Source organism: Bubalus bubalis, chromosome 8, assembly GCF_019923935.1.
Source record: "Bubalus bubalis isolate 160015118507 breed Murrah chromosome 8, NDDB_SH_1, whole genome shotgun sequence".
NCBI classification, from domain to species: domain Eukaryota; kingdom Metazoa; phylum Chordata; class Mammalia; order Artiodactyla; family Bovidae; genus Bubalus; species Bubalus bubalis.
The window spans coordinates 104,577,901-104,587,113 of record NC_059164.1 but is presented as its reverse complement, the minus strand read 5'-3'; the positions used below and the strand labels follow the sequence as shown (position 1 = coordinate 104,587,113).

The following is a 9,213-nucleotide window of genomic DNA, read 5'->3' as shown; positions in this document are numbered from 1 at the left end:
CTTTCCTTCCAAGGAGTAAGCATCTTTTAATTTCATGGCTGCAGTCACCATCTGCAGTGATTTTGGAGCCCAGAAAAATAAAGTCTGACACTGTTTCCACTGTTTCCCCATCTATTTCCCATGAAGTGATGGGACCAGATGCCATGATCTTTGTTTTCTGAATGTTGAGCTTTAAGCCAACTTTTTCACTCCACTTTCACTTTCATTAAGAGGCTTTTTAATTCCTCTTCACTTTCTGCCATAAGGGTGGTGTCATCTGCATATCTGAGGTTATTGATATTTCTCCCGGCAATCTTGATTCCAATTGTATTTCTTCCAGTCCAGCGTTTCTCATGATGTACTCTGCATAAAAGTTAAATAAGCAGGGTGACAATACACAGCCTTGACATACTCCTTGACCTATTTGGAACCAGTCTGTTGTTCCATGTCCAGTTCTAACTGTTGCTTCCTGACCTGCATACAAATTTCTCAAGAGGCAGATCAGGTGGTCTGGTATTCCCATCTCTTTCAGAATTTTCCACAGTTGATTGTGATCCACACAGTCAAAGGCTTTGGAATAGTCAATAAAGCAGAAATACATGTTTTTCTGGAACTCTCTTGCTTTTTCCATGATCCAGCGGATGTTGGCAATTTGATCTCTGGTTCCTCTGCCTTTTCTAAAATCAGCTTGAACATCAGGAATTCATGGTTCATGTATTGCTGAAGCCTGGCTTGGAGAATTTTGAGCATTACTTTACTAGCGTGTGAGATGAGTGCAATTTTGCGGTAGTTTGAGCATTCTTTGGCATTGCCTTTCTTTGGGATTGGAATGAAAACTGACGTTTTCCAGTCCTGTGGCCACTGCTGAGTTTTCCGAATTTGCTGGAAGATTGATAGCAGCACTTTCACAGTATCATCTTTCAGGATTTGAAATAGCTCAACTGCAATTCCATCACCTCCACTAGCTTTGTTCGTAGTGATGCGTCCTAAGGCCCACTTGACTTCACATTCCAGGATGTCTGGCTCTAGGTCAGTGATCACACCATCGTGATTATCTGGGTCGTGAAGATCTTTTTTGTACAGTTCTTCTGTGTATTCTTGCCACCTCTTCTTAATATCTTCTGCTTCTGTTAGGTCCGTACCATTTCTGTCCTTTATAGAGCCCATCTTTGCATGAAATGTTCCCTTGGTATCTCTAATTTTCCTGAAGAGATCTCTAGTCTTTCCCATTCTGTTGTTTTCCTCTATTTCTTTGCATTGATCGCTGAGGAAAGCTTTCTTATTGCTTCTGTTCTTTGGAACTCTGCATTCAGATGCTTATATCCTTCTTTTTCTCCTTTGCTTTTTGCTTCTCTTGTTTTCACAGCTATTTGTAAGGCCTCCCCAAACAGCATTTTTCTTTTTTGCATTTCTTTTCCATGGGAATGGTCTTGATCCCTGTCTCCTGTACAAGGTCATGAACCTCATTCCATAGTTCATCAGGCACTCTATCTATCAGATCTAGTTCCTTAAATCAATTTCTTACTTCCACTTTCTTACAAGCACTTGCAGTGCCTGGTTGCTATTTATACAAACTTTTAAGCAGTATTCCTGTTTCTAAGCTCTCACCCTCACAGTCCTTGGTAGCTGAGACCTCCATGTGCTGACTGACAGTTCTGTTGGGTGAATTGCCCTGTTTCTTCTTACTTTCTCCTTTGCAGAATTTAGTTTGTACCTCAGTCTTACTACCTTGGAAACACTTATTTTTGCTTTCCATATTAAAAAAATTGTGAAATATTATCCATTGTAACTTTTTCCCCATTCTCTTTGTCCTTGCTAATTAACAATTATTGATTCCTACAATGCCTTTTAGTGTGATTGGGAGAATAAGTGGAAATGATCAGCTGATCACATTAAATAGAAAGAATTATTATTCTCTTCCCTAGAACTCAACTGTAGCATCCCGGGTGAGGGGTCAGCTGTTTCTTTTTCATGAATCTTGACCCTCCCTGGTGCTTCACTCTCTATCTTCTGGCCCTGGACTTGTTAGGGAACAAAGGAGTTATTAGGGCACTCACATAGAGTGAATACGCTCCTATCTGGAACAGAGGAAGAGAACAAACTAGAGCTGTGCTTTGGTTTGGAGGACTGGAATGGCTGAAAAGGGGCAGATTTAGGAGAGGTGCCTCCTCTGAGCTCTCTCTTGGAATTAGGGAGTCATGCAGACAGGAGGCATGCATGAAGAGCTTAGAAAATACCTGGTTTCTTGGTTGACATTGAGTGTGGAAAGGGTCAAAACTGGAAAAGTATGAAGAGAAATATATTATAAGTGGACCCTAAATACTACAAGGAACTGCTGACACTGTAACTGGAGAAGCAGCATCCCGCACATTTCTAACCCAAATATCCGAGTGGATGGTTGCCCTCTGCCCCCAGGCTGCTGGTTTTGCACAGGAGGTGGAGAGGCGGCTTAAACTCAGGCATGTGCGTGTGCATGTGCCTGTGTGCTCACACATGAGTATCTGGTAGGAACACAATTTATGAATGTTAACCTGTAGATCACAAGGAGCTCTTTAACCCCTAATTTAAGGTCTTTTCCCACAGGTACTAGTCAGGAGGGGGAGATTTCTCCATCTTTGAGCATCTGTATAAGTGTTGGGCGGCCTTCTAAACCAGGAGAAATATTTTTTTCCAGTTGAAAAGTTTCTCTGCACTGACTCACAGGGACTAATTAATTATTTTCTCACTTTGAAAACTTTGTAAGGAATTAAAGCAATTATCTCCTTCTTAGATGGCATATACCTTAACTCAGCTTCTACTAATACCTCCAGCACAAAATCACTCAGAATTTCTCTTGAGACACTCTGATGCAATTCTTTCAACCAGTTAATCATGTCTCTTCCCCTGTCAGAAATCAAATGCAAAAACATCTTTTTTTCTTAATCTTCTGAAGTGATGAAGTTCTTGACTTCCAATTGCTGGGAACTTGGTGTAGAGTAAGCTGTTTATCTCAGCGTCACCAGCATTACATAGGAAAAATTCTGTCTCACATGTTTTATACATTAAAATAAAATAATCTTGGGCTCCAAAATCACTGCACATGGTGGCTGCAGCCATGAAACTAAAAGACACTTGATCCTTGGAAGGAAAGCATGAGAAATCTAGACAGCATACTAAAAAGCAGAGACATCACTTTACCGACAAAGGTTCATAGAGTCAAAGCTATGGCTTTTCCAGTAGTCATGTACGGATGTGAGAACTGGACCATAAAGAAGGCTGAGGACTGAAGAACTGATGCTTTCAAATTGTGGTACTGGAGAAGACTCTTGAGAATCCCTTGGACAGCAAGGACATCAAACCAATCAATCCTAAAGGAAATCAATCCTGAATATTCATTGGAAGGACTGATGTTGAAGCTGAAACTCCAATACTTTGGTCATCTGATGTGAAGAGCTGACTCACTGGAAAAGACCCTGATGCTGGGAAAGATTGAAGGCAGGAGGAGAAGGGGCTGACGGAGGATGCCATAGTTGGATGGCATCATTGACACAATGGACAGGAGTTGTGCATATTCCAGGAGACAGTGAAACCTGGTGTGCTGCAGCCCATGAGGTCACAAAGAGTCGGACACAACTGAGCGACTGAACAAAAAAATATTTTATTATACGGATGAAACAGAATTTATTTAACCAGTCACTTATAGATATCTCATTGCCATCAATATGTTGTTATTACAAAGACACTGTAACAAAGACGCTGATAATATTGTGCTAATGACATAAGAAATGGGGAGATGGATTAGGACTAGGGTAGGGGATGCTGCAGAGAAGGCAATGGCAACCCACTCCAGTACTCTTGTCTGGAAAATCCCATGGACAGAGGAGCCTGGTAGGCTGCAGTCCATGGGGTAGCTAGGAGTCGGACCCGACTGAGCGACTTCACTTTTCACTTTCATGCATTGGAGAAGGCAATGGCACCCCATTCCAGTACTCTTCCCTGGAAAATCCCATGGACAGAGGAGCCTGGTAGGCTGCAGTCCATGGGGTCGCTAGGAGTCGGACACAACTGAGCAACTTCACTTTCACTTTTCACTTTCATGCATTGGAGAAGGAAATGGCAACCCACTCCAGTGTTCTTGCCTGGAGAATCCCAGGGACGGGGGAGCCTGGTGGGCTGCCGGCTCTGGGGTTGCACAGAGCCGGACACAACTGAAGCGACTTAACAGCAGCAGCAGCAGCAGCAGCAGGGGGTGCTGATTAAGGGAGTGATGAGGTTGCCAATGCTATAAGGGAGGCATGAGACACCTCTGTGGAAGGCTGGATACTAGTGTGGCAAACTCAAGATGTGTAAGGGGAAAGGAAAAGAAGGACCCAGAGATGAATCAAAGACCTGGAACCACAGAAAGAGAACTATAGAGAGGAATCAGGAGGGAAAGCGGCCAGGAGAGGATGAACAAATGAAGGGACACGAAGCAGGGACCTTGAAGGGATGGCAGAATGTAAGAAATACAGGGAGGGGACAAAGGCTGCCTCTTCCTCCACTCCTGCACTCCCCTCAGCCCAGCCACCCGGCAAGGCCAGCTCTTCCCTCCATTCCAGCTTGAGCACAGGAGCTCTGCTGACCCACCCCACTCCTGGCGGGCAGCACAACCTGGGGGCCATCAGGTAGGAGAACTCCTTGCTCAGCCCTTCCTCCCACACCCTGAGAAAGTCCACAGATTAGAGAGGCGTGTCTGCACCTAAACAATGGCCACCCCTGAAACTGTACAGGTATCAGACTGTGCACTGAGTTCACAGCCAGCCAAGAAAATGTGCAGAGAAGTATTAAGGCCACAGGACTTTGAGATAGGAAAACAAGAGAATATGCTGGAGCCAGAGAAGGAATAGGGAGCTTCCCACAGTCAGAGGATATAAAGCTAAGGACAATTTATGAGACAATGACTCAAGAACCTGGAATCAAGAAGTTATACAATTCTGGAGCCGGAGAATATATTTCTGATACTCTCCTCTTCAGAAACCTAAATATCACATATATTATTATTACATTTAATTTTAAAACATTTTATTGTGAAATGCACCATAAGTGAAACATATATATATATATATATATATAAAATAAAGTGAATTTTTAAATAACAACCTATAATGATAAGCACCATGGCCATAATATAAAAGAGTTCTGTTGCACACAGATTATTTGATGATGATTAGGCTCCAGTTCAAAGTACTTTTCAGACCATTCTAGAATTCAGAATGTATTCTGCCATATAAAAAGCTTTAGGGCAAGACTAGTTCCTGAACAGATGACAGCATTGTTTCACTCTGTCCGAAGTGCTTCTATGACTTTGTCATTCTGGAGAGTGAAGATGAAACGACTGAGGAAAGGAGTGACTACATAAACCATCAGGGAAACAACCCTGTTGTAATCTGTGGCCTGCGTTTGCTTGGGTTTCACGTAGAGGAACAAGAAGCTGCCTTAACCAATCAGGACACATGTGAAGTGGGAGGCACATGTAGAGAAGGCTTTCCTGCGGCCGGAGGCCAAGGGGATCTTGACGATGGTGGAGATGATGTAGGTGTAGGAGACAATTGTAGGGATCAAAGAACCAAAAAGAACAAAAATAGCCATTAAGAAGAGGATGAATTCCATGAAAAGCGTATTATCACAGGATAGTTTGAGCAATTGCCCTTGGTCACAGAAAAAATTGTCCACCACATTTGATTTGCAGTAGGAAAGCTGAAATGTGGCATAAACTGGCCAAATTTCAAAAAAGGAACCCAAACAACCATGACACAATTACCACAAAGTTGCAGGTGCGGCTGTTCATTATGACGTTGTACCTCAAGGGGTTACAGACAGCCACGTAACGGTCCACAGCCATCGCTCCCAGCAGCCTAAACTCTGTGGTCCCCAGAGCAAGGTACAGGAAGAGCTGGGCGACACATGCAGCCAGAGATACTGTCTGCATCCCAGGGAGCAGCAACCCCCAGAGCATCATGGGGACGATAATGGTGGTCACCAGGAACTCCAAGGCTGAGAGATGACCAAGGAAGAAGTACATGGGAGACTGCAGATGTTTATCAAGACAGACAATCACAATGATGACTGTGTTACCCATTAATGTCACTAAGTAGAAGAAGAAGAAGGTAGCAAAGAGGATATGGCGTAGTTCTCTAGATCCCGAGAAGCCAAGGAGATAGAATTCAGTGGCGCTGGAGTGATTCCCCAACATGTAGCTCAGACTTTTGTTCCTTGTGAAGTCTAGAGAGCAAGGGAGAGATAACATACTTCTAACCTCAGAAAGATGAAAACCATTTTTAACTTGAGGAAATACACCCTACTCTTAGGCTCTACAACATGACTATTTTCTACACAAAGTTAATGGTAGATACATAATGAAGGAATGTGTAATATAATAAGATAATAGCATAGGTCCAAAAAGATGAGCAATGGTCACCAATACCACCCTAGGCATGAAAACCCACCCTCCCCAGTAGGCACCCATGCCTCTCAGTTCACAGCTTTGCTCTCACCTACTACCCTATATTGGAGAAGGCAATGGCACTCCACTCTAGTATTCTTGCCTCGAAAATCCCATGGACAGAGGAGCCTGGAAGGCTGCAGTCCATGCTAAGGGTCGGACACGACTGAGAGACTTCACTTTCACTTTTCACTTTCATGCATTGGAGAAGGAAATGGCAACCCACTCCAGTGTTCTTGCCTGGAGAATCCCAGGGATGGGGGAGCCTGGTGGGTTGATGTCTATGGGGTCCCACAGAGTAGGACACAACTGAAGTGACTTAGCAGTAGCAGCAGCTACACTATCTACTTTCTGGAACAAAACATGCTCATTTATACAACGACCCCTTCCATTCTGAATGCCCTGAAGTGTCTTCTGTGCCTGTTTTGCCCATGTCCTGCAAAAACTGCTGTACGTAAACAGTTATAAGACAAAAAAATGTTAATGACTCAGTCATGTCAGACTCTTTGCAACCTGATGGACTATAGCCCGTCAGGTTCCTCTGTCCATGGAATTCTCCAGGCAAGGATAGTGGAGTGGGTAGCCATTCCCTTCTCCAGGGGATCTTCCCGACCCAGGGATGGAACCTGGATCTCCTGCATTACCTGCCTAATGCAGATTTTTTACCACCTAAGCCACCACAGGAGCCTATGAGACAGAATTCCTAGCTAATCATAGCCAGACATAATTACTTCTTTCCTCTGTATCTGCTAAAAACAGGCTCCATTTCAATTGTATTCATTTTAAATTTGTTGCCTCTTATATTTATCATTTTGGGGGTGCTGTTGGGAATTTGGATCAATCCAGAACATTGTCATGAGATAAAACCTATTTTTGAAACAAAGTCCTTCTCTGATTTGGGGGAGCTGGCTCCCTAGAATGAATTATCCATGTCTTCCTCTTTACTTTTATGATAAAAATGATCTTCCCTCTCTGCCTTCACTGAATATGTCTCCTCTATGCAGGAAAAACCTGGCCAGTTTCTACCTGATGATTTCTAGCTCTGAGATTACAATTCCTCTGCGACCAGATGGCTTTCACTTGGCTCTAATCAATATCTGATATCTATCATGCTTTTACTTGTTTATTCATTTATCATCAAAATCAAAACCCCATCCCAATCAAAATCCCTTAATTAGAATTAAGTACCTTGAAGACACATTCTTTAGTATTCTTATATCACCACAAGCGACAAGAATAGAGTCTGCCAATGTGTGTGCTCTGTAAATATCATTCACTGAATATATCAGTTAGTAGATAAAGAACCATACAATAAATAATGTCCAATCTGACTAGCTTTCCCTCACTCATTCTTCTCTAAACCATTGTCCAGTTAACCTGCAGTCTCTCTGGCTGCAGATGCCTTACAAATGGCAAGTGAGTAGGGAAGAAAGAGTGAGAAAAGAAAGGGTAGGGTCTTAGCTCTCTCAGGCAGAGGGCTGTGCCTACACCCCTCAACCTGCTCCTTGCTATGGAGGGATGGTCTGATGCACAGCTCGTCTCCTCTGCAGCTTTCTCAGTTCACTCATCAGCCTCTAGATGTCCTTGTTCCAGGAGGCAGCCCAGCTCAGGGCCTCCCATGATGATTCTTTTCACAGGGGGAAATCGCTTGGAAGACACTCACCTCCAGAGAAGGAGACAGAATGTAACTTCTACCACCCTTTAGGCATCAAGTCGGCCCAGCCCCTGTAAGGCTAGTAGAAAGCAATATTTGGCAGACAGTCTGATTCTGCTATCTCCACTCACAATGAGGAACAACTGGCTACACACAGAAACCTGGAGAAGTCCAGAAATAATGGTGCTGAGAAGGATCCAGCTGTCTCCCTGTCTCTCATTCTCTCTGCCTCTTTCCTCCTCTCCCTAGTCTGTCCCCAAGGATGGATATTCACTGAGGAACAATTTGCACAGGCAGATACACATTAGGGAGGTAGTCAAGGAAAAGCTGAAGAAACTTTCACTCTTCCCTCCCGAGGCTAATCAAGTTGGAGACCATGGAAGTTTAAGTTTTATGCAGTGGGCACACTTGAAAGTTCCCAGTCAGGAACTTCTCAACAACCAGGCTGCCTCCTTCCCAGGCCCTTACACAACACCACACAATCCCAGCTGTCAACAGTCAGCCAAATCAGCCACTATGTGCTTCTCCCTGACTACATGGAGCCCTGTAGTGCCTAAACCACCCCGAAGCTGTGAACCCACAAGTTCCTGGTGAACCCACCAGGATTCAAGACACTTGTCAAAAACCTAAGAGGCCACTAGATGGACGTCTGTCCAAATTCTCTGTTCATCTCCAGGGTTGCAGGAAGCCCATCTTTCCCAGATGATCTCTGCCCTCTGTGTACCACATACCCTCTGGCCATAGTTATGCATCCTGGTCAGAGATAAACTGAGAGGATCTGCCACCTACTCCACCGCACACCTGTTGATCCCACAGCCCATTCCCATCTCTCTAACCAGCATGTGTTCCAAGTGGGGTTGTTCAGCCATACATTTCCCTCTAGGTCTCCAAATGCGATTGGGTAACCTCCCTCATCAGCTTGAATTGAGGGATAACAGTGGTTTAGAAACAACATTGAGGACTGATAAAAAAAAGATTTTTAAAAAACATAGAAGTGAAGATACTTGGGATGCTTAGTAAAATAGCAAAATCATATTTTAAATATTTATTTTCTACCCTTTCAAAACCAACTGTCATTTTTCATAAAATTACCACAGATCAAAATTAAAATTTCACATGG

At 43.6% G+C, this 9,213-nt stretch overlaps 1 pseudogene; it reads right to left on the bottom strand.

The window, feature by feature from the left end:
- Positions 1-5,146: 5,146 nt before the first annotated feature.
- On the bottom strand, positions 5,147-6,240 carry LOC112586405 (annotated as a pseudogene).
- Positions 6,241-9,213: the final 2,973 nt, after the last annotated feature.